The following is a 26,878-nucleotide window of genomic DNA, read 5'->3' as shown; positions in this document are numbered from 1 at the left end:
TAATGTGGGTTAGGTGGAGGAAGCAAGCGATGAGATGCAGTCAGGTATGAAAACTTTGTGAGGCAGAGACTTTGGGGCTGTTCCTGTTCGCCGCTACATCCCCAGGTCCTAGACCAGAGCCTAGCACATAGTGGGTTTTGATAAATACTGAAAGAAGGAATTCTCCCCAGTTGGCTGGGCTGTAAACCCATTTAGGGCATGGATCCTGGCTTCTCTCTGATTGTATCTTTTTTTTTTTTTACATTATGTTAGTCACCATACAGTACATCCCTAGTTTTTGATGTAAAGTTCCATGATTCATTACTTGCGTATAACACCCAGTGCACCATGCAATACGTGCCCTCCTTAATACCCATCACCAGCCTATCCCATTCCCCGCCCCCCCCCCCGCCTGAAGCCCTCAGGCTGTTTCCCAGAGTCCATAGTCTCTCGTGGTTCATTCCCCCTTCTGTCTGTCTCTGATTGTATCTTAAAAAACCAAGTAGCCTAGCCCAAAATGAAACCACCATGGGTTAAAATTAGAATCCCAATGGGATTCAGCTTTTCTTATCATACCCATGCTATGATCACTACCCCCACCTCAGCTTCCACATTGTTCATTCAGTAACTTTAACAGCTTAACACTTCACACTAGATGAGGTGTGTATTTTGAAAAATGAGGAAAGAAAGGAAACTTCAACTTTCTGATGTTTAGAGGACTAATATTTCCTATTTGTAATTTCAAGGCATTTTAGGGAGCCTCATGCATATTTCAACTGACTATTTTCTGCAAAAATTGCCTACCTTTATGTGGCTCTGACTTTTGGATGACTGGCAGAGCGCTTTTGAATCAAGAAGCATCAGGGATTGCTGTTCCTGAAGAAGAAAAGAGAACTGATAAATTTGCAAATTTTTCACTGACTGAGATAGAGCTTATAATTCATCACTTATTCATTCGATCATTCAACAGATGTTTAATGAGTTACTGTGATGCTTCAGGCACTAAGCTAGGCCCTAAGGAAACAAAAATAATAAGATTTCATGTGTCTCCTAAAGGAAGCTCACAGCCTAGTAGGAGAGAGATTATCAACTATCACAGTGCAGTGTGATAGAAAAGTCCCCTGGAAAAAGAAGGGAGGGATGGTAAAGTTGGCCATTTTTCTGGCTTACTTGATTAACAACTATCACTGATAATCATTTCAACCAAAAATGGAATCATTTTCATATGGGAACAGTTGTTGCAAAGCTATGAACCAACTACAGGATTTCATTCTTTAAAGAGAAAAGATACATTTTACATTATTTTGTTAGTTTATTTGTGCATATGATCTTTTTAAAACCAAAAATGAAAAATAACTTACTATAATGGAAGTATAAGCTTAAATAAGTGGCATATTTCTTTAGAGGGGGAGAGGGCAGAGGGGGGGATAGAGAGAGAGAGTCTTAAGCATGGCTCCATGCCCAGTGCAGAGCCCAACTCAGGGCTCGATCCCACGATCCCCATGATCTCACAACCCTGAGATCATGACCTGAGCCAAAATGAAGATTCAGATGCTTAACCGACTGAGCCACCCAGATGCCCCAGTGGCATCATTTTTTAAACAACTTTCTTGAAATATAATTCATATACCATAAAGTTCACCTTTTAAAGCATATAATTCAATGGTTTTTCAGTATATTCACAAGATTGTGCAACCATCTAATTCCAGAATGGTTTTGTGTACTCTAATAAAAACACCATACTCATTAGTAGACACTCCCCGTTTCTCTCAAAACCTGCCTCCCAACTCTAAGCAACTACTAATCTACTTTTTGACTCTATGGATTTGCCTATTCAGGACACTTCATATTAATGAGATCACATATATGGTCTTTGTGTCTGGCTTCTTTCACTTAGGATAGTGTTTTCAAGGTTCATCAGCATCATAGACTACATCAGGACTTTGTTCTTTTTCACAGCTAAACAATATTCCATTTTAATAGCTATACCGCCCTTGTCCCTTCCATTAGTTTATGGACACTTGTATTGTTTCCACATATTGGTTCTCATTATTGACAATATAGTCACTTACTTGCTCAGTCCCAAAATGCATATAAAGTAGTTACAGAATTGCCAACCCATTCCCCTGTAAGAATCAAACCTACCAATAAGAGTACATATTTGTTTCCAATTCTACTCTTATCCTTAAGTCATGTTATAGTAACCTCACCGTGTCATGGGAAAGCTCCCTCCCAAAGTTAGGTTCAAATGGTGAAACTTATGTTGGTAGGCTTTGGGTATGAATAAAAATGAAACTGTCTCATTCAAAAAGGTAAGGAAGCCCCAAGGCAAAAAGTAGGATGAATGGCTCTGTGGGAGAAAGTGCAGGACTGAGAAAGAACAAAGAGCACCGCACAAGCATTTTATAAAATGAAAGTCCCAGTGGCACAAGATTTAAAAGAGCCTCCTGTGCAATGCAAGATTTTAAAGAGGCAGCCAGAGGATGCATGACCTTATGGGAGGTGTGGGGGTTAAGAGGCAAGCCTTATACGAGTGCTGCAGGAGGTGACAAACGCAGGTAGGAAATGAAACTTAGAGGTTGCTGGCTTGAAATCATGCATCATTGGGAGTCCAATTTTCTTTTCTGTGGTCTTCATGAAGTATATCATCAAAATACCATCATTTCAGTTACTTATATTAAGTCTTAGATGCCCCCCTCCCATATAAACGCACAAACACTTTGATGTGGTCATGTTATTCATTTGAAACAAAGTTGGGTTCACTTGTTTCTATTTGTATTCCATTTTTCTTGCCTTGCCCATCCTTGTTGATTTTATTTATTTTTAAATATGTGAAACATTAACATGGTTCCAAAAGTCAGAACTAGACAAAAATGTACACTCAGAGACGTATCACTCTTTCATATTTCTTCTTCTCTTTTTCCATACCCCTACTTTCTACCTTGTTATTGCCCAAGCACTGTAGGTAACCAATCATTAGTTTCTAGGTTCATTTCATGTTTCTTTCTGCACAAATAAGCTGATATATGTATATTTTCCTATTTCCTCCTTTTTTCTTGTGGGAAACATAGCATATTGTTTTGCACTTTGCTTTTTTCACTTAATATTATATTCTGGAAGTCACTCCCTGTTGGTTCGTAAAGGTTTTCCTCAGTCTTTTTTGCATCTGCGTACTATTCCATTGTGTGACGTACCTTACTTTATTCAAGCACTCTCTTGCCTGAAGATTCAGGTTGTTTCCAGTGGTTTGAAATCACAATGCTATAATGAATAACCTTGTGTACATATATTTTATATTGTTATAGGTCTATTCTTGGGATAAACTCCTGGGGACAGGATTGTTTTGTTGGAAGACAAATACATATGTAGTTTTGTTAGATATTTCCAAACATTTCTCCAAAAAGATTGTACTACTTTGCAGTCCCACCAACAGTGTATGATAGTGACTGTTTCCCCACAGCCTTACTAATAGAATGTGTTGGCATAGTTTTTATTTTCACCATCATAGATTTTAATCCATCTATACACTTATTTGTTGTTCCACTGAAATAAAATAAAAATTAAAAATCAAAAAAGTTTTGCAAGGCAAATGCTACAAATATAAAGCAGATGTATCAATATTAATGTGATATAAAATAGAATTCAAGGTGAATAAATTTAATGGGACAAAGAGGGATACATCACGGTGGTTTTATCTACCAAGAAGATAAAATAGTCATGAGCCTTTAAGCTTCTAATAAGAGAGCTTTGAAATATAGAAGTGAAATGCAATAGAATAGTAAGGAGAAATCACTCTCATGCTAGGAGACTTTAGCATGTGTATATTACTGATCAAACAAAAATAAGGTCTCTTAATTTGGATTACCCATAAAGCAGACTTTGAAGCAAGGGCTAAGCGTGGGTAGTTTATTTGGGAAGTGGTCCCAAGAATCACTTCCAAAGAAACAGGGTGCAACTGCTATGGGCAACTAGAGCTCAATCCTGTTAGCAACTCTCTGAGCAGCTGTGTAGAACAGGCCTCAGATGGGCCCACCACAGAACAGAGAAACTGAGGCATTTATCCATTGACTTTTGCCCTCTGCTTGAGAGTTGTCCTCCATCCCTGGGACATTAACTCCACATACTTTTAGGTTGCACCTGTATGGTTTAGAAGCCTTCCGCAGCTTCCAAGAAAGCAATAGCAGAGAAATGCTATGACTCATGCTTGGCGCAGGAAGTTGGCAGTGAAACATCGAGCTTCTACCATGCTGAGCTAAAATCAGATGGATTGGGCAATCTGGCATGGTGGACCCTAAGCACCAGGCACCGTATGGTTATTGAAGATTTCAATGATATGAATCATCTCATATGGGGGCTTATTGTTGGTAAGGTATAATGAAGCTGTATCTAATGAACCTCTGGTACCAGACTTAATAAGTAAACTTTATCACTTCGCAGTGGGGAGCCATTTCAAGTGTTAAGCCAGGGAATGGCACCAATTGTGTTTTCAGTATGTAACTCTAGTAAAGGACAGAATGGTTTGGAGGAGGGCAAGAAGGAGGGGAGGCTGGCTAGTTTATTGCAACTGTTCAGAAAACTGAAGATGAATTGGAGCTGACCTGCACTAATGAGAATTGAATAAAGAAGAAAGACTTGTGAAATACTTCGGAGCATAAGGCACAAGATTCGGGAAGGAGATTTGGGTGAAGAGATGGTGGCTGTAATCAGTCAATCTTGGGACATGGTGAGTTTATCTTTACAGGATCCTGATGACGTAAGTAGGAGAGATATGATGTGACAGATCAAGAAAACTGTGGTCCCTGTGTCAGGTTGTGACTTGCCCCAAACTACAGAGCTATTTCGTTTAAGGCTGAGGACTAGAAGCCAAGCTTCCAACAGACTTCCTGTCTTGTGTTCCCTCATTCAAGTAACTGACAGGGGTTATGAATAGTACTAAGCTGCTCTTCTAACGATCCATTTGTAAAGAGTATTTTCCCGGTTGCCACACGTGACTGTCTCACTAAAAATTGTTTTTTAAAAAATCCAAATGTAAAAAAGTCTATATCCTATCATACTCTAAAAATTGAAAAAGTGCTAAAAATTCTCATAGAAAAGGCAGAGTCTAAGAGCAATGTGGAAATGGAGAATGTTAATTGTGATGGCAGTATAACAAGACCATTTTATTTTTTTTAGGTTTTATTTATTTGACAGAGAAAGAGAGAGAGAGAGAGAGAGAGAGAGAGACAGAGAGTACAAAAGCAGGCAGAGCAGCAGGCAGAGGGCAAGGAAGAAGCAGACTCCCCACTGAGCAGAAAGCCCACGGGGAGGGCGCCGTCCCAAAACCCCAGCTCAGGACCTGAGCCGAAGGCAGGCGCTTAACCAACTGAGCCACCCAGGGGCCCCTAACAAGACCATTTTAACAAATAAGAATGTGTACATCTATGTCTTCTCCTAAGGAAAAAAAAAAAAGAACATTTATTCCATGGATGTCACATCACTTGCAAACGTTTAACTCCTTTTTGAAATTGCTTCTGAGCCAGTTTATGAGTTAGAGAAGAAAAATTAAAAAAGAAAATTTATAGTCGTACCTCATATACAACTGATGGGAAATTTTTAGTTAGTATGCAACTAGTACTTATAAGAGCTACAGACATGGGAACTAATTCAATGAAAATGATTAAAGTGCACAATTAATTCTGAGTGAATTAGCAAACACCTAGTCTGGGTCAATGATAAATTGTGTTATAAGAAGTTGGCATAGAACCTAGCTGAGTAATGTGCTCTCGCTAAACTTCATGGTATGATGGTGGGTGGAAAGAGCAACCAAGCTATAAAAACCCTGCAGGTTGACCTTATGTGAGATAAAAATTTCTGCAAGTGACAATAAAGCAAGTAGACTAGGAATTATACCTCCCTTTTGCTGAGCTTTCCCGCATAGCATCACACCGGAGATCAGAGAACAATGAGTGGAGTGTTGTACTTCGCCTTAGATTGTGATCTTAATGTTCTCATTGTGATGCGTTTGCCTTACCACCCACAGGGTTCAAAGCATTTTTGAGCTATAAATGAGTTACCACTCCGGATCTCCTTTGGCCACCATGAAAATGTTTTGGAACTAGAAAGAGGAGATGGTTGGATAACATTGTGAATGCACTAAATGTCACTGAATTGTACACTTTCAAATGGTTAATTCCATGTGAACTTTACCTGAATTGAAAAAAAAGGGGGGGCTACCAATTCCTGAACATTTATGTGTCAGGAACTTTTGCTTGTCCTTATCATACAGCATCTCACTCTCTCAACAACCCTGCGAGACAAACATTCTCATTTCCTTTTTCAGGATGAGGAAGCTGAGCTTGAGTGTTTTGCCCAAGGTAGTTTATTTAGTAGAAGAGTACGGGTTCAAATTAAGTCTATCTCATTCCAATTTCCAGGTTTGAACATTAATAGAAGTCCATAAAGGGGAACGGTCAGCCACTTAGATGTAAATCCTTGAAGCAATTTAGCTCGATATGGAAAGAGGAATGTGCCTGTTGAAACTTTCTTCACCCACTGTTGTGGAGAAAGAAAACCATTTGTGAGGACTCCCATGAGGAGAATTTTGTTACTGGAACTGGAGTATAAAGTAGAAGCATATTCATAAGAAACAAGGTAAGAGCCCATTTATTAGACTAGACTATTAGTTCAGAAAGGGACTTGGTAGGAAGACGAGCTTTAAGCTGAGTGACTGAGCTGCGAGTAGAGGGTTCTTTACGCTTCCCCTGTCTGACAGCCAGATGGCTCCTAGAGACTGGGTCAAGGCTGAGCCTGCATGTCTGGGCCAAGTGACAGAGGCTGTAGGAGCTAAACTGGAACCTAGAAGCTCACCTCTAGGAACCCCTTTTCTCTGGATGGCCAGTTCCTAAGTTTTTCCTACGATGGAGGATCCACACATGTGGCTTCCAACACTTTAGTTCTTTCTTGCTTTGAGCCCCCCACCCAGGGTATTTGCAGTGGCTGGTGGAACAGGACTATAATATCATGCAATTCCTGTAAGTTCTGCCATCTGACATATATAATCTAATCTAAAAATAGTCAATAAAACTGTGAATTCAAGGAATTATTACTTCTTCATGTTTCAATTCTGAATATAATATTTTTCTTTTTTAAAAGATTTTTAAAAGATTTTTAAGTAATCTCTATACCCAATGTGGGGCTCGAACTCACAACCCTGAGATCAAGAGTCACATGCTCCACCGAGTGAGCCAGCCAGCCACCCCAATATTTTTCTCAAATAAACAGTACGGACATAGAGAATAGGTTGTATTCCTAAAATTCCTTCAAAGCAATGGTAGAGCAGAAAGCACATAAAGCTTTGGAGACAGCTCTGGATTCAAAATCAGAGCCCGTTAATTAGCTGTGTAACTTTGAGCAAGTTACCTATCCTCTCTGAGCTGGTTTCTTCCCCTGTAAAATGTAGATGCTGCTCTGCCCAAGGGTGGTTATTATTTTTCAAGGAGATGTGTATGTACAACAGTGCTTAATATAGAAGTAGTCAATAAATGTTAGTTTCCCTTTCCTTTTATAACAATAATCTTAGAAATGTCTCATTTTACAGTGAGAACTCAACAAGAAAACAGAGAAAATGGGGTAGGAGCAGATAATGCTTCTAACTGAGAAAGAGGAAAGCAAGCCCTGATGTCCAGGTTCCTGACCACCAGGCACAACTGGATCTTGGTGTTCTCCTACTGAACATAAACAATCTTACAGATCATAAACATCAAAAAGGCCATCCCGTGACTACAATGTATCAAGGCAAAAAAAAAAAAAAAAAAGACTGTTGTGTAATCATGTTTGAACCTACAAAACGAGAACACTGGCCAAGGGGCGCCTGGGTGGCTCAGTCGGTTGAGCATCTGCCTTCAGCTCAGGTCATGATCCCAGAGTCCTGGGATCGAGCCCTATGTTGGGCTCCTTGCTTAGCGGGGAGCCTGCTTCTCCCTCTCCTTCTGCTGCTCCCCCTGCTTGTGCTCTTGCGCTCTCTCTCTGTCAAATAAATAAATAATATCTTAAAAAAAAAGAACACTGTCCAAGCCACACAAATGATTAAACATTCCCCTGACTGATGTTTCTGTGCCAATTACAGCTCACCCTTGGGCTAGTCTTCCCTTCTTCTGAGTAAGATTTATTAAAATACTTAGCCATGAAATTACCCCCACTTCTTGCCAGCATCCTGTATGGATGCTGCATACCCAGAGAAAAGACTGCTTCCTTCAACACTTCCCCAAATCAACTAACATGGACCCAAATCCTATATACTAAGCCCTTTCTAAACTCTCTTAATGAGATGGCCTGTGGATCCCCATGGTGTGCATATTCACTCCCTGCTACAAGCAATAGACCCAACTTATTCGATTACAGGTATGCTTTCAGTGGCCTTTGGCTGGAGGGCATTGACATCACTGATTGTGTGGTATCAACTCCAAGGTCTAAATAAACCAAAAACACCTCCATTTCAGTCTTTTGATACTAGTTCCTTTCTCCTCTTTCCTCAGCACATACTTTAATCTAAATATGATTAAGCTATATCAGGTGATTTAATCTGTACAAAAGATACTGAGAAGCTTCCTTGAGCTCTGCTGTAAATTCCTGATTTGTTGCTTACAATACAGATTGATGTCTTGGCTAGCTGTTAAGGGCACATGATGGGTAACTCTATCTTAACTATTAAGTTTAGAGCCATAACTACTGTTTTCTCAATTTTAGCAGTACCTTCTGATCAATAGCTCAATTTCCATTGTATATGTAGTACATGAACCCCCTTTTCATAGTAGCCAAGAAATCTTTTGTGAATGTTTTATGTAAATTGCATTGTTTGTTAGTGTAAAATTGTCAAGACACCTACTACCTACTCAGATTTAGAGGAAATGACACAATCAATATAGATCTCGGCATACACAGGGAAGGGATAAAAGTGAATAAAATGAAGGAAATAGTAAGGACCATATGGGAAGTAAAAACTAGAAGCTTGGTAAGATTCTTCTAAGTTTTAGAATTAGCAGTGTCTTTGGACTCACGTAGTGAGGAGACTTAGGGCAAAAAGACCATTTCACCTGAACTGGAACAACTGAACAGAGGCTAAAGAGACGTGAATGAAGCTGATGTTAACTGAAAATCTGCCACGTACCAGGCTCCATGCTAGATACTTCATATAACTTCATCCCATTTAATTCTTAAACACCACCTTGAAATACATTATGATTCCCATAAAGATAAGTAACTGAGCTTCAGAGAAGTCAAGGTCACACAGGTGATTATGTAACAGTGGTCAAATTTTGCTGGTGTCTCCCTTCCCCAGGTTAATTTCTTAATACAATGTCACTCCTGGAAATTACAGTCCTCAGACTCAAGAAATTCATAATCTAACGTGGCAGATGAAGAAGGATGACAAAATTAGCAGAGGGCTAACTAAAATGATTGAGTTCAAACATGTCTTAGTGGGAGAATCATAGTATTCCTAGGAAGAGAATCCAGACTTTTCTGAATCAGGTAGAAAGGGCTTGGGCTTGAGCTAGGAAGGGCTACTTTCTGAGGCTAAACTAAAAACATAGAACTAAGGAAATTTCTAAATAAAGTAGCTCCTGTGCAGACACTGTTGTTTGCTAACTCATCAGCTTTTCTTCCCAACTTTTCTTTTTACTAGTTCAAAACTTGAGTATGATACTTCTTGTTACATATTGCCATTATATAATGAATTTATGATATCACTGGGAAATAGTTCTTCCTATTTCTCTATAATTCAGACATTGATTTCCCCATTTCAAAATTGTTTACATAGGCACATATATGATGAGTATTTTAAAGTTGTTTGCATTTGTTTTTACATTTTCCATGTGCTGAATTATCATCCTTATTTCATTGGATATAAACTCTCTGTTTGCCACTTTGCTCCCTGTTTTAGCAGCTCAGTTGGACTAGAATTCACATACCCTACATTGTAGCCATTTAATAAGTGTATAATTCAATGTTTTTGGTGTATTTAGAGGGTTGTACAACCATCACCACAATCTAATTTCAGAGCATGATTTTTTCCCAAAAAGAAAACCTGTATCCATTAGCAGTCATTCCCCATTTCTCACAACCTCTCACCCCAACCCTAGGCAACCACTAATTCTACTTTTTGTCTGTATAGATTTGCCAATTCTGGGCAATTCATGTAGAATAATACAATATGTGGTCTTCTGTGACTGGCATCATGTTTCTAAGGTCCACCCAAGGTAGAGTATGTATTAGCACTTCATTCTTTTTTTACTGCCAAATAACACTCCATCTCCCTCTACCTTCTTTTTTTTTTTAATGATTTTTCATTATATTATGTTAGTCACCATACAGTACATCCCCGGTTTCCGATGTAAAGCTCGATGATTCATTAGTTGTGTATAACACCCAGTGCACCATGCAATACATGCCCTCCTTACTACCCATCACCGGTCTATCCCATTCCCCCACCCCCCTCCCCTCTGAGGCCCTCAGTTTGTTTCTCATAGTCCATAGTCTCTCATCTTTCATTCCCCCTTCTGATTACCCGCCCTTTCTTTATCCCTTTCTACCCCTACCGATCATCCTAGTTCTTATGTTCCATAGATGAGAGAAATCATATGATAGTTGTCTTTCTCTGCTTGACTTATTTCACTTAGCATTATCTCCTCCAGTGCCATCCATGTTGCAGCAAATGTTGAGAACTCGTTCTTTCTGATAGCTGAGTAATATTCCATTGTATATATGGACCACAACTTCTTAATCCAGTCATCTGTCGAAGGGCATCTCGGCTCCTTCCACAATTTAGCTATTGTGGACATTGCTGCTATGAACATTGGGGTGCATATGGCCCTTCTCTTTACTACGTCTGTATCTTTGGGGTAAACACCCAGTAGTGCAATGGCTGGATCATAGGGTAGCTCAATTTTTAACTTTTTAAGGGACCTCCACACTGTTTTCCAGAGTGGCTGTACCAACTTGCATTCTCACCAACAATGTAGGAGGGATCCCCTTTCTCCACATCCTCTCCAACAATTGTTGTTTCTTGCCTTGTCTATTTTTGCCATTCTAACTGGCGTAAGGTGGTATCTCAGTGTGGTTTTGATTTGAATTTCCCTGATGGCTAATGATTTTGAACATTTTTTCATGTGTCTGTTAGCCATTTGTATGTCTTCATTGGAAAAGTGTCTGTTCATATCTTCTGCCCATTTTTTGATTTGTTTATTTGTTTCTCGTGTATAGAGCTTGAGAAGTTCTTTGTAGATCTTGGATACCAGTCCTTTATCTGTAGTGTCATTTGCAAATATATTCTCCCATTCCGTGGGCTGCCTCTTAGTTTTTCTGACTGTTTCCTTGGCTGTGCAGAAACTTTTAATCTTGATGAAGTCCCATAAATTCATTTTATCTTTTGTTTCTCTTGCCTTTGGGGATGTGTCATGAAAAAGGTTGCTGTGGCCGATGTCGTAGAGGTTGCTGCCTATGTTCTCCTCTAGAATTTTGATGGATTCCTGTCTCACATTGAGGTCTTTCATCCATTTGGAGTTTATTTTTGTGTATGGTGTGAGATAGTGGTCAAGTTTCACTCTTTTGCATGTAGCTGTCCAATTTTCCCAGCACCATTTTTTCCCACCGGATGTTTTTTCCTGCTTTATCAAAGATTAGTTGCCCAAAGAGCCGAGGGTCCATTTCTGGGCTCTCTATTCTGTTCCATTGGTCTATGTGTCTGTTTTTGTGTCAGTACCATGCTGTCTTTGTGATCACAGCTTTGTAGTACAGCTCGAAATCCGGCATTGTGATGCCCCCAGCTTTGTTTTTCCTTTTCAACAGTTCCTTGGAGATTCGGGGCCTTTTCTGTTTCCATACAAATTTAAGGACTGTTTGTTCCAGTTCTTTGAAAAATGTCCTCGGTATTTTGATCAGGATAGCATTGAAAGTGTAGATTGCTCTGGGTAGCATGGACCTTTTAACTATGTTAATTCTTCTGATCCATGAGCATGGAATATCTTTCCATCTTTTTATGTCTTCCTCAATGTCTTTCAAGAGTGATTTAAAGTTTCTAGAATATAGGTCCTTTACGTCTCTGGTTAAGTTAATTCCAAGGTAACGTATGGTTTTTGGTGCTATTGTAAATGGGATGGATTCCCTAATTTCTCTTTCTTCGGTCTCATGATTCGTGTATAGAAATGCAACTGATTTCTGAGCATTGATTTTGTATCCCGCCACGTTACTGAATTGCTCTATAACTTCTGATAGTTTGGGAGTGGCTTCTTTTGGGTTTTCCACATAGAGTATCATGTCATCTACAAAGAGAGACATTTTGACTTCTTCTTTGCCGATTTGAATACCTTTGATCCCTTTTTGTCATCTGATTGCTGTTGCAAGGACTTCTAGTACTATGTTGAATAATAGTGGCGAGAGTGGGCATCCTTGTCGAGTTCCTGATCTTAAGGGAAAGGCTTCCAGCTTTTTCCCATTGAGAATAATATTTGCAGTAGGCTTTTCATAGATGGCTTTTATGAGATTGAGAAATGTACCCTCTATTCCTACACTCTGAAGGGTTTTAATCAGGAAAGGATGCTGTATTTTGTCAAATGCTTTTTCGGCATCAATTGAGAGGATCATATGGTTCCTGAGTCTTTTCTTGTTGATATGATGTATCACAGTGATTGATTTGTGAATATTGAACCACGCTTGCATCCCAGGTATGAATCCCACTTGATCGTGATGGATAATCCTTTTAATGTACTGTTGGATTCTATTAGCAAGTATCTTGTTGAGGATTTTGGCGTCCATATTCATTAGGGAAATCGGTCTGTAATTCTCCTTTTTGAGGGGGTCTTTGCCTGGTTTGGGGATCAAGGTAATATTGGCCTCATAGAATGAGTTTGGTAGCTTTCCTTCTGTTTCTATTTTTTGAAATAGCTTTAGGAGAATAGGTATTATTTCTTCTTTGAATGTTTGGTAGAATTCCCCAGGAAAACCATCCGGGCCTGGAGTTTTGTTATTTGGAAGGTTGTTTATCACTGACTCAATTTCTTCATAATTAATTGGCCTGTTTAAGAAATCAATTTCTTCCTGTTTCAATCTTGGTAGTTTATAGGTTTCCAGGAAGGATTCCATCTCTTCCAGATTGCTTAGTTTATTGGCATATAGCTGTTGATAAAAATTTCTAATAATCCTTCCAATTTCAATGGTGTTCATCGTGACCTCTCCTTTTTCATTCATAATTTTAATAATCTGGGTCCTTTCTCTTTTCTTTTCAATGATCTGTCAATTTTATTGATTCTCTCAAAGAACCAGCTTCTAGTCCTGTTGATCTGCTCTACTGTACTTCTGGTTTCTGCTTGATTGATTTCAGCTCTAATTTTGGTCAGCTGCTTCCTCGTGCGTGGATTAGGCCTGTCCCTCTGTTGCTGTTCCAGCTTCTTGAGGTGAGAATATAAAAACTGCATTTTAGATTTTTCTATTCTTTTGAGTGAGGCTTGGATGGCTATGTATTTCCCCCTTAGGACTGCCTTTGCAGTATCCCATAGGTTTTGGACTGCTGTATTTTCATTCTCATTGGTCTCCATAAATTGTTTAATTTGATTTTTGATTTCCTGGTTTATCAAGTCATTCCTGAGCAGGATGGTTCTTAGTTTCCAAGTGTTTGAGTTTCTTCCAAATTTTTCCTTATGGTTGAGTTCCAATTTCAGAGCGTTGTGGTCTGAGAATATGCAGGGGATAATTTCAATCTTTTGGTATCGGTTGAGACCTGTTTTGTGTCCCAGAACATGGTTTATTCTTGAGAATGTTCCATGGGCATTAGAATAGAATGAGTATTCTTTGGTTCTGGGGTGTAGTGTTCTATATGTATCTATGAGGTCCAACTCGTCGAGTATGGCATTCAAAGCCTTTGATTCTTTGCTTAGTTTTTGCCAGGGTGTTCTGTCTATTTCTGATAGTGGAGTGTTGAGGTCCCCTGCTATTAATGTATTTTTATCTGTATGCCTCTTTATTCTGGTTAAGAGTTGGCTTGTGTATCTTGCTGCTCCCCTGTTGGGGGCATATATATTTATAATTGTCATATCCACTTGTTGAATACTTCCTTTAAGAATAATATAGTGCCCTTCTGCATCTCTAACTATAGTCTGTAGTTTAAAATCCAATTTATCTGATATGAGAATTGCTACCCCAGCTTTCTTTTGAGGTCCATTTGCGTGAAAGATGGTACTCCATCCCCTTACTCTCAGTCTGAATGGATCTTTGGGTTCGAAATGAGTCTCTTGTAGACAGCAAATGGATGGGTCATTTCTTTTTATCCAATCTGCAATCCTGTGGCTTTATGGGATGGTTCAAACCATTTACATTAAGACTGATTACTGAGAGATATGATTTTAATAATGCCATGTTGCCAGTAAAGTCTTTGTTTGTATTGGCTGTGACTTTCTGTTCTGTATCACTCTTGAGGCCTTTTTACCTTTATGGAACCCCCCGTAATATCTCCTGTAGGGCTGGTTTTGTGGTTACGAAATTGGTTAATGACTGGCGATTCTGAAATGTCTTTATTTCTCCATCAATTCTGAATGACAGCCTTGCTGGATAAAGGATCCTTGGCTGCATGTTTTTCTCTGAAAGAGCTTTAAATATGCTCCCCCAACCCTTTCTCTCATTCCAGGTCTGTGTAGACAGGTCTGACGTAATTCTGATGCCTTTGCCTTGACGTGAGAAATTTCTTTGCCCTGGCCACTTTCAATACTGTATCCTTGCATCTAATATTTGTGAATTGCACTATGACGTGACATGGCATAGGTTTGTCGTGGTTGAGCGTGGGAGGGGTCCTCTCTGCCTCTTGGACACGAATGCTTGTTTCCCTCGCTAGATTAGGGAAGTTTTCAGCTACAATTTGTTCAAATATCTCTTAGACCTCTGTTTTTCTCCATCCCCTCGGGGATGCTGATGATTCTAACATTGGATCATTTCATTGAGTCAGTAATCTCCCATAACCTACATTCGTGGGCTTGGATTTTTTTAAGAGCAGCTTCTATTTTCGTTTTTTCCTCTATTAACCCATCCTCCAATTCACTAACCCGTTCCTCTGCTTCTGTGACCCTGGCCGTCAGAGCCTCTAGTTTCGCCTGCATTTGGCTCATAGAATTTTTAATTTCAGTCAGATTCGCTCTCATTTCTGTCCTTAGGGATTCTATATTCTCAGTAACCTTTTTGTTAATACTTTTTTCAATTCTACTCATCATTTTGACCATCGTTACTCTGAATTACATTTCTGATAATTTGGTTACATCCATATCCATTATTTCTGTGGCAGAGGCCACAGACTCACTGTCTTTTCTTTGCTGGGGGGGGGGCTTCTCCTTCTTGTCATTCTGATGAGGAGAGGTTGCGGGGTTGTCCAGAGCCCAAATTATTGACTGGGTCCCAGGCCGTGCCCCTTGTTTTATAGGGATCTTAGGGATGTGGGCTTCTTCTTTAAAGATTTTATTTATTTATTTATTTATTTATCTGAGAGAGAGAGACAGACAGTCAGCAAGAACGGGAACAGAAGCAGGGGAGTGGGAGAGGAAGAAGCAGGCTCCCAGCGGAGGAGCCTGATGAGGGACTCCTTTCCGGAACGCTGGGATCACGCCCTAAGTGGAAGACAGGCACTCAATGACTGCCCCACCCAGGAGCCCTGGGTTGTGGGCTTCTTGATTTTTCAGCCTGCCTTCTGTGTTCTGGGGGAGGGGCCTGCCACGCCGATACTCAGGCAACCCTGTTTGGGTAGAGTCTCCCTGTCCCCTGCGAGGGAGGATGGGGATGGGCACGCTGTGAGCCGGTATTTCCAGGCTTTTGTTCTCTGGCGGCTTTCCCTGGCGGTTTGCTGTGCCTCTTCTGAGAGTCAGAGCAGCAGCGGCCGAATTTCAGCCGCTGTCACAGAACAGAGGGATTGCAGCCCGTTCTCCACTAATGTTCTGGCCACTTTAACTCTGTTCCTGTTGGTGCTGCTCAACCCTGCAGCGTCCCGGGATGTGCACCCCACACCCGGCGTCCCAGCCCTCACTTCTAGGGCCGGCGAGTCTCTGTCCTTTGTGTTTCTAACGCCGCCAGCCGCCCCGCGCAGTCCCGGATCTCCCGGTCTCAGTCTATGCCCGGTGAGCACACCGGGATTCCAGTGTTCCGCGAGATGCCTGGTGGCGCGCGCTCCCGGCTCACCGGTCTCAGTCCGTTCTCTCGCGGGTGCCTTCTGTGAGTCCACCCGCTCCCCCGTGCAGGTGGCTGCCGCTTCCCGGCGCCGGAATGCGGCGGCTCCTTCCCCCTTCCGTTTATCTTCGCGGTTTCACGGCTCCCCTCTTCGTACCTCAATACTCAGCGCTGGAGATGTTCATTTGTAGAGATCCAGATGTATCTTCCTGCGTCTCAGGCTGATTCCGTGGTTGTTTAGGCTGGTCTGGTACCTATCCAGCTCGACTCAGGGGACCGGCTGAAAAAGGTGTCTCCTACTCCTCCGCCATCTTAACTCTTCCTCCCTCTACCTTCTGCTTGCTAACAGAGCCCTGATTTTGATCACGTGTAAGACGGGCTTTATACCTCAAGGTAGGTCACATCACAGATGGTCAATCTTAATTAATCCAAGCTAGTATGTTTCAAAACCAGGCTGTAATTCATTAGTGAGTCATAAAGCCAATTTAGTAGGTCACAGTCAAAATGTTTTTTATTTTGATTAAAAAACACATAATATAAAATTAACCATTTTAGCCATTTTTACATAAATAGCACATTCGTGTTAACTATACGCAACAGATCTCTAGAACTTTTTCATCTTGCAAAACTGAAACTCTATACCTATTAAACAATAACTCTCCATTTTCCCCTTTCCCCCATCCCCTGGCAAGCATCATTATACCTTCTGTTTCCATGAACTTGACTCTTTTAGATACCTTATATCAGTGGAATCATGCAGTACTTATCTTTTTAAAAGATTTTATTTATTTATTTATTTGAAAGAGAGAGTGGGGGAATGGGCAGAGGGAGAGGGAATCTCAAGGAGACTGCACTGAACGCAGAACTGGATGCGGAGCTCGATCTTGCAACCGCAAGATCATGACCTGAGCCAAAATCAAGAGTCAGACGCCTAACCAACTGAGCCACCCAGGTGCCCCATATTTGTCTTTTTGTAACTATTTTCTTTCATTTAGCATAATGTCCTTAAGGTTCATCCATGTTGAGGCATTGGACAGGATCGCCTTCTTTTTTTAAGGCTGAATAATATTTCATTATATGTATATACCACATTTTCTTTTTCCATTCATCGTTCGATGGTCATTTAGGTTTCTTCTATTTCTCAGCTGTCATGAGTAATGCAATGGTCATGCGTGCAAAAATACCTCTTCGAGACCCAATTTTCACTTCTTTGGGATGTATATCCAGAAGTGATATTGCTGGATCACATGGAAATTCTATTTTTAAATTTTTTTGAGGAGACTTCATACTGTTTTCCACAGTGGGTACACCATCTTACATTCCCAACAACAGTGTGGAAGGATTCTAATTTCTCTACATCCTTACCAACCCTTGTTATTTTCTGATTTTTTAAAATTAATTAATTAATTTATTTATTTTTTTAAGATTTTATTTATTTATTCGACAGAGATAGAGACAGCCAGCGAGAGAGGGAACACAAACAGGGGGAGTGGGAGAGGAAGAAGCAGGCTCATAGCGGAAGAGCCTGATGTGGGGCTTGATCCCAGAATGCTGGGATCACGCCCTGAGCCGAAGGCAGACGCTTAACCGCTGTGCCACCCAGGCGCCCCTAAATTAATTTATTTTTGATAGTGGCCATCCTAACGGGTAGGAGGGGATAGCTCATTATGTTTTTTATTTGTATTTCCCTGATGATTACTGAAGTTGCGCATCTTCCCAACGTATTTGTTGAATATGTGTATATCTTCTTTGGAGCAATGTCTATTCAAGTTTTTTGCCCATTTTCAAAGTCAGTTTGTTTGCTTTGTTGTTGTTGTTGAGTTGTAGGATTTTTTTTATTTTTAAGATTTTATTCATTTATTTGTCAGAGAGAGAGAGCGCGTGCACACAGGGCAGAGGGAAAAGCGGGCTCAGGGAGCAAGGATCCCTCTGCAGAACTCGATCCCAGCACCCTGAAATCATGACCTGAGCTAAAGGCAGATGCTTAACTGAATGAGCCACCCAGGTGTCCCTGAGTTGTAGGAGTTCTTTATATATTCTAGATATTAACCCATTTTCAGATACATAATTTGGAAGTATTTTCTCCCTTTCATATGTTGCCTTTTTACTCTGTTGATTGTTTCCTTTGTTGCACAGAAGTCTGTAAGTTTGCTGCAGTCCCATTTGAATATTTTTGCTTTTGCTGCCCATGTTTTTGTTGTCATATCCAAGAAATTATTGTTAAATTCAATGCCATAAAGCTTTTCCACTATGTTTTCTTATGGGAGTTTTACAGTTTCAGGTCTTACATTTAGGTCTTTAATCTATTTTGAATTAATTTTTGTATATGGCATAAGGTAAGGATTCAACTTCATTCATTTGCATGTGGGTATCTACTTTTCCTAGTACCACTTATTGAAGAGACTATTTTCCTGTTGTGTATCCTTGGTGTCCTTATAAAGGTTCACTTGGCCATATATGTGAAGGTTTATTTCTGGGCCCTCTACTCTGTTCCATTGGTCAATATGTCTTTTATGCAAGTCCCGTACCATTTTGATTACCCTGGCTTTGTCATATGTTTTGAAATCAGAAAGTGTGTGCTCGCTTCGGCAGCACATATACTGAAATCAGAAAGTGTGACACCTCCAGTTTTGTTCTTTCTTTCTTTCTTTTGAGATTTTATTTATTTATTTGAGATAAAGAGAAAGAGAGAGAGAGCCTGAGCAGGGGGAGGGGCAGAGGGAGAGGGAGAAGTAGGCTCCCCACTGAGAAGAGAGCCCCACTGGGGCTCAATCCCAGGATTCCAAGATCATGAGCAGAGCTGAAAGCAGATGCTTAACTGGCTGAGCCACCCAGGCACCCCCAGCTTTGTTCTTCGTTCTCAGGATTATATGGGCTATTCAGGGTCCTTTAAGATTACATATGAATTTTAGGAAGATTTTTTTTCTATTTCTGCAAAAAAATATGCCTTTGGGATTGATAGGATTGACACTGAATCTGTAAATCACTTTGGGTAGTATTGATGTTTTAACAATATTAAGTCTTCCGATCCATAAATACAGGATGTCTTCCCATTTATTTGTATCTTCTTTAACTTCTTTCAGCAATGTTTTGTAGTTTTCAGTACACAAGTGTTTTGCCTTGTTGCTTAAGTTTACTCCTAAGTATTTTATTCTTTTGATGGTATTGTAAATAGGATTGTTTTCTTAATTTCCTATTCAGATTGTTCATCGTTAGTATATAGAAATGTAACTGATTTTTCTGTGTTGATTTTGTGTCCAGCAGCTTTACTGAATTTATTAGTTCTAACCGTGTGTGTGTGTGTGTGTGTGTGTGTGTGTGTGTGTACATGTCATCTTTAGGACTTTCTACATTTAAGATCATATAATCTGCGAACAGAAATAATTTTAACTTCTTTCCTTTCCAATTTGGATGGCTTTTTTTTTCTTGCTTAATTGCTCTAGTTAGGATTTGCAATACTTTGTTTAATAGAAGTAGCAAGAATGGGTATCCTTCCCTTGTCCCTTGTCTTAAAAAAGGAAAAGCTTTCAGTTGTTTACCATTGAGTAGGATCTTAGCTGTAAGCTTTTCTTATGGTCTTTATTTTGATAAAGTAGTTTCCTTCTATTCCTGGTTTATTGAGCTTTTGTCATGAAAGTGTGCTGACTTTTGTCAAATGTTTTTTTCTGCATCATGAGATTAACACATGATTTTTATCTTTTTGTCTGTTAATGTAGTGTATTATATTGATTAATTTGCATATGTTGAACCATCTTTGTATCACAGGGATAAATCCCACCTGGTCATGAGCTATGATCCTTTATTGTGCTTTTGAATTTGTTTAGCCAGTATTTTGTTGAGGATTTTTACATTGATATTCATCAGGGATATTGATCTGTAGTTTTCTTTTGGTATCTTTGTCTGGCTTTGGCATCAGGCTAATGCTGGCCTCAAGAAAATAAGTTTGTAGCTGTTCTCTCCAATTTTGGGGGAGGGTGACTATCAGCATTTTTAAACTAAAGAAATAGAATATCATAAATAATATCAAAGCATGTTATGTGCATTAAAGGTAAAAGTTATTTTGTGAAACTTTGTGTGTGTGTGCATGCACGTGCATGTTTGTGCATGTGTGTGTTATGTAATGTGTAAATTATTCTCTTACTGTGGGTGCTGGTTTTAAAAGTTTAAAATTCAGTGGTGTAAGCCAGTCATGGTAATGTCATTCCCCTCGCCAGAGCTAGACACAGGCTAGTGAGGCAGTTCTGGACAATGAGAGATAAAGAAGTTATCTATTTTATATTTATGGTTATAAAACGACATAGGGAACAGAGCACTATTTTGCTCTCTTCCAGCCTGTAGGTATTTTTGGTGAATAGGAGATATCTGAGGCTGCTGCATGCATCTTGTGACTACGTGGGAAGTAACCAACTTACTAAGGATAGCAGATTGGAAAAACACAATGAACCTGAGTCCTAATAACATTATTGAGTCAAGCAACCGCTCCTGAAACTGCCCTACCTTCCAGATTTCCTGTTATGTAAGATGAAATAAATGTGTTTCTTTATTGTTTAGCCACTTTTAATTAGATCTTCTGTAACTTCTGTTTAATTTTGTGATAAGTGAATCAGGGATGAAGATATTTTTTAAAGGTTTTATTTATTTATCTGACAGAGAGAGAAAGAGCACAAGCAGGGGATGCGGAAGAGGGAGAAGGGAGAAGAAGCAGGCTCTCTGCTGAGCAGGGAGATGCAGGGCTGGATCCCAGGACCCTGGGATCATGACCTGAGCTGGAAGGCAGACGCTTAACCAATTGAGCCACCCAGGTGCCCCAAGGATGAAGATGTTTTATTCTTCTTTATTTTTTTAAAGGTTTTACTTATTTATTTGAGAGAGAGAGAGAGAGAGAGAGCATGAGCAGGGAGGAGAGGCAGAGGGAGAAGCAGACTCCCCGCTCAGCAGGGATTCCCCATGTAGGACTCAATCCCAGGACTCCAGGATCATGACCTGAGCCAAAAGCAGACACTTAACCGACTGAGCCACACAGGCGCCCTTTATTCTTCTTTATATTCTCTACATCACCCGGTACATATTTCGTGGTCAGGACATTTTTGACAACCTGGTAATTTTATTATCATCCACAAGAGCAGAGTGCCAGACTAGGGTGTCTCTAGAATTTCACCATATCTGTTACGTTGTTTTCATAAAAAAACATACTGACCTGCTTATTTTTAGTAAAAACTGTCTCTAGTACAAAGATTAGGTTTTGTCTACTCAGAAAGCTAAAACTGCATCAGAACAATTAGATGAGGATATACCAAGGGCTAAGCAACCTTGAATGCAAATATAAAATACCTATGACAGTCTTTACCCTAAAAGTAGTCTTAATTTCTTCGGCAAAACCAAATGCCTCGATTTTTAACCACTGTATACCTGGAGTCTAGAACAGTTCCTGGCACTAGTAGGTGCTCTATAATTATTTGTTCAATTAATTAGATGAATACAATAAAGCTACTTAATACATGATTCAAGTAATGGTAGAGGTAATGTCACAAAATCGTGCATGATAATTGCCAAATGAATAGTACAGATAAGTGTGTGCCCTTCCCTTTCCTCTTTTCGTCATTTGCATTTATATTTTCTCTAAGTTACATTGTAAGTTTTTCGATTTGCATATTGATTTACTTGCTGTTATGTGCTTAGCAGATTAAAAAACAGGCAAGTTTTGTTTTTTGGGTTTTTTTTGAAGATTTATTTATTTATTTTAGAGAGAGAGAGTGCATAAATGTGCACGGGTGAGGGGAGGGACAGAGGGAGAGAATCTTCAAGCAGACTCTGCGCTAAGCAGGGAGCCCAATGCAGGGCTGCATCTCACAACCCATGAGATCATGACCTGAGCTGAAACAAAGAGTCGAACGCTCAACGGACCAAGCCACCCAGGAGCCCCCAGAGAAGGTTTTTAAGCTGAAAGTTATATAAATCATTAGTCTATGATAACCTTTCATTTTATAAAGAAAGAAATTAAGTCCTAGAGGGATTTAATGATTTTTTCCAGGGGGCATGCTGATCTATTAATAGTTGAAATGTCTAAGACTATAAGGGTATCCCCCTCACTTAACAACATTTTTTTGCATTACCAAAAAATAATGGCTATAATTAATGGCAAAATTCTATAATACTATAGGTAGTGCCAAATAAACCATGGCTATAGAACAGTCAGACAATTACAGATCTAATATGATACATACAAAGTTCAATCTTGTTCATTGTAAGAGACAATACATACTGAGTTCCTTCGGTCAGTGCCCCTTGTTCCAGTCTGCTCTTTGTCTAGGGTTTCTTTTTCTCCTTGAGGAATCTGTAATCATGCTCTCTTTCTTTACCCTAAGCTACATCTGAACTACATTTTATCAGTCTGAATCTTTTCTAGACTTTAGAGCGCTATTTTATCACGTGCACTTCTTGCTTTTCTTTATCATGGATTTCTTCTGACGCTTGGAAGTGTGGTTAAGGGGCGCCTGGGTGGCTCAGTCGGTTAAGTGTCTGCCTTTGGCTCAGGTCATGATCTCAGGGTCCTGGGATCGAGCCCCGCATCGGGCTCCCTGCTTCTCTCTCTCTAGCTTCCCCTACCTGTGCTCTCTCTCTCTGTCAAATAAATAAACAAAATCTTTATTAAAAAAAAGTGTGGTTAAGAGCATGTCCTCTGGAAATCTTAAAAGTTAACTTTGTATGGTGACAGATAACAAGACTTACTGTGGTATTCATTTTGCAACGTACACAAATATTGAATAGTTATGTTTACACCTGAAACCAATATAATATTATATGTCAATTATACTTCAATTAAAAAAAGTTTTTTAAGTAGGCTCCTTGCCCAGTGTGGAACTGCCGAACGTGGGGCTTGAACTCATGACCCTGAGATCAAGACCTGAGCTGAGATCAAGAGTTGAATGCTTAACCAACTGAGCCATGCAGGGAACCCCACCAATTTTTTTTTTTTAAAGAGCATATACTTCGGAACCAGACTGCCTGAGCTCATATTCCCAGCTCTACCGGTTATTAGCCATATGACTCTGGTTAATAGTCTTAACTACTCTGTTAACTCATTTTCTTCATCTGTAAAATGGGGATATTAATAGTTGTAAGGATTAAGTATGTTAACCTTTAAAAATAAAACTGCCAGTTATTTTATCAGCAAAAATGAGTTTATTAGGGAGTAGAACATTGCAATTTGGGGACATGTAAGCTATGGCAAAACCATAGGCAAGCCCAGAGGACAAAGTAGAGGATCCCTCTCTTATAGAGGAAAGGGGGGAGTTGGCAAGGACTGTTATAAAACAAATAGTCCACTGGAGTAGACTGGGAGTTTGAAGTATAGTGGCTTTTCATTGGCTGAGTTGTGACAGTCTCTCATCAGCTGGGCTATTGCCAGGGGAGAGGAAAACTGTCTTCTTCCTGCTGGGGTAGTAAGGTAGTAGCTAAGCTAGTAGCTGAAGTAGTATTAACTTGCAAGGTAGGCCCCTTCCAATTGAGTCGGCTATTGACCACCAGCGGGAGGGTATGAGGGTTCCCCCTGCTGGCTTCCCAACCCCATTCTAAATGAGGTTTCCCTTTATTAATTTTCACAAGTAAAATTATTTATATATATATATATATATATATATATATATATATATATATATATATATATATATGTTTGCCGCTATTATTTTTAGTACCACAGTTGAGCATTGAACAACAGGGTTAGGGTGAGGAGTGCTGATTCCCCACCCTAGCTGAAAATTTGCATGTATGGGGCACCTGGGTGGCTCAGTTGGTTAAACGACTGCCTTCAGCTCAGGTCATGATCCTGGGGTCCTGGGATCGAGTTTCACATTGGGCTCCCCCTGCTCTCCATGGAGCCTGCTTCTCCCTTTCCCTCTGCCTACCATTCCCCCTGCTTGTGCTCTCTCTCTGTCAAATAAATAAATAAAATCTTTTAAAAAAGAGAAAATCTGCATTTAACTTCTAGCTCCTCAACGCTTAACTACTGATAGCCTACTGTTGACTAGAAGCCTTACTGATAACATCAACAGTTGATTAACACATATTTTGGGTGTTATATGTACCATACATGATATTCTTACCATAAAGTAAGTTAGAGAAAAGAAAATGTTATCAAGAAAATTATAAGGAGGAGAAAGTACATTACAGTACTATAAAAAAAAATCTGTACAGAACAATGCAGTGGGTGAGGAGCAGTGTGGCCACTGGCCACATGGACAGAAGCAGCCCAGGGACATATGGTGTCCCGCTCCCACCCGGACACCAAGGCCCGACTCCCTGCTTCTCAGGCCAGGCCGGAGGTGGGAGCCAGGCCACAGCAAGGCAGCCCTAGGGTGAGGTATTCCGTTGCCAGGGGCCTCGGAGGGAGTCCGAGTGAGCAGCCACTGTCAGAGCTCGTGCTGCCCCCATGGCCACCACCTCTGCCATTTCCAGCAACCCTGATGCCCTTGGTGGCCAGGCTGGACCTGAGTGATGGGTGGGAGTCTGAAAGGTGTTCCAGAAGCGGCAGAGGCTCACCATCGAGGGTGCCACCAAACTGCTGCTGGACACCCTGGAATACCAGGCCCTGGTGAACCACATAGGAAGCTGCCACTATGGAGCAGTTCACTTTGAAGTTTGGACCTCAGAAGACTTGCACATCTTCTCAACTGCAGCATCTGCAAGAAGCAGAATACACTCTTCATGGTACTGGCTTCTCACTTCAAGCTCCTGAAGGAAGCTGAGAGCACAACCACATACACATTCAACAAGCACAAAGCACAGCGTGCCTTCTGTAAGAGATGCGGTGTGCAGAAATTTACACTCCCCACTCAAACCCTGGAGGCTTTGGAATCATTCCACACTGCCTGGAGAAGGGCCCCACGTGGAGTGTGGACATTGAGAAATTCAGTGACAGCGACTGGGGGAAAGCCATAAAAGAGCACAAGAGCACCAGGAACAGTCTAAGGAGTATGCTACAACTGATGTCTAGGAAATGACTGTTTATGCTCTCTTCTAAGATTTTTATGATTTCAGGTTTCACATTTAAGTCTTTAATCCATTTTGAGTATATTTTTGTGTATGGTGTTAGAAGGTGGTCCCGTTTCATTCTTTTGCATGTGGCCGGCCGTCCAGTTTTCCCACCACCATTTGTTGAAGAGACTGTCTTTTTCTCGTTAGATATTCATTCCTCCTGGGTTGAAGATTAATTGACCATATAAAGCATGGGTTTCCTTCTGGGCTCACTATTCTGTTTCATTAGTCTATATGTCTATTTTTGTGCCAGTATTGCTTTGGTTACTACAGTTTTGTAGTGTATCTTTATATCTAGAATTGTGATAGCTCCAGCTTTATTCTTCTTAAGATTGATTTGGCTATTTGGGGTCTTTTTGTTTTATGGATTGTGTTGCCTTAAACTGCAGTCGAAGTCACCTTATTCCTCATTTTGAAAGACTTAACTGATAAGTCTTCTGAAATGGTATTGTTTATGGAATAATCACTGCAAGTTGGTGTTACCATAAACCATTTTTACTTTTTAAAGTCTTGAGAAGTTCACAAAAGCATAGAAAGGAAAACCACTTGAACTTTTTGAGGAGGAGTTCAAAGCTTCTTCAGAGTTTGCCAAGAACATCCTGCATCAGACCATAAGCTGAGCAGAGAATTTCAAGGGCTGATCTACCGTATCCCTGGGAGCCTCCTGAGAATGACAGACATTCCGAAAGACCGCATCAGCAAAAACACAATTCTTCAAGGAAAAAAAAATGTATCTTTGGTTTATTATAGCACAGCTTCCTGATGGCACGCAATTCACTGCAGTCGGCATTTGCTCAGCATTTCCAGGTGAATCCTGTGGAATGGAGAGGACTTCTACCCATAGCTCAGCTATTTCCTGCTTTCTTGAGTCTTTTTCATTCTGTATGCTCCATGTATTTCTTCTTCACTGCTAAATGGATGAAGTGGCATCTACTTCTACATGTTAAGCAAACTATTTTTTAAAGACTTTATTTACTCGAGATAAAGAGGGCACGCGCGCGTGCGCGCCCACGTGTGAATGCACGCGCGTTCACATGCGCAGAAGGACAGGCAGGGGGAGGGGCAGAGGAATAAGCAGTCTCCCGGCTGAGCACAGAGCTTGATCCCAGGATCCTGAAATCATGAGCTGAGCTGAAGTCAGACGCTTGACCCACTGAGCCACCCAGGTGCCCCTACATGCTAAGCAAACTATTAATGAGGAAGATCACATGGCCTATGTCTCTGAAAACAGCATAGGAGATACCAGGTAAGCAGGATAACATGCACTCATGAGCACATACTTTCTGGAATATGACACATTTGGGCTTGCAGTCCCTCTGTGCCACTTACTAGCTGGACGATCTCGGGCAAATGACTTACCATTTCTGAACTTTTGTTTTCTCATTTTCAAAATGGGTACAACAACAGTACTTATCTCCTAAGGCTATTCTAAAAATCCGCTAAGATAATTCGTGCTAAATTCTCTTAGAGTGCCTGGCAGCTGGTGGCCCCATAGGGTAGTCTTAGTAAATTTATTGCTGTATGGTAAGGTCATGGAGTTAAAAACAAGAGCGTAGGTAATCCATTGTGCCGCGATGTTTATTTTCAATGAAATACTATTTGGTTGTAATCTGCTCCTTTAAGACTCCCCCCTGTTGGCGGGAGCAGCCAAAACTTTCAGATAAGGGGTCTGAAACTACATTCCCTCTTCTTT

The 26,878-nt window shown here is 40.4% G+C and overlaps 1 pseudogene; it reads left to right on the top strand.

Annotated features, from left to right (window-relative positions):
- Nucleotides 1-24,410: 24,410 nt before the first annotated feature.
- Nucleotides 24,411-25,151, top strand: LOC123786196 (centromere protein V pseudogene; annotated as a pseudogene).
- The last annotated feature ends 1,727 nt before the right edge of the window (nucleotides 25,152-26,878 follow it).

Source organism: Ursus americanus, chromosome X (assembly GCF_024610735.1).
Source record: "Ursus americanus isolate L20-20 chromosome X, mUrsAme1.1.p, whole genome shotgun sequence".
NCBI lineage: Eukaryota > Metazoa > Chordata > Mammalia > Carnivora > Ursidae > Ursus > Ursus americanus.
This window is presented reverse-complemented; position numbering and strand designations above follow the sequence as displayed.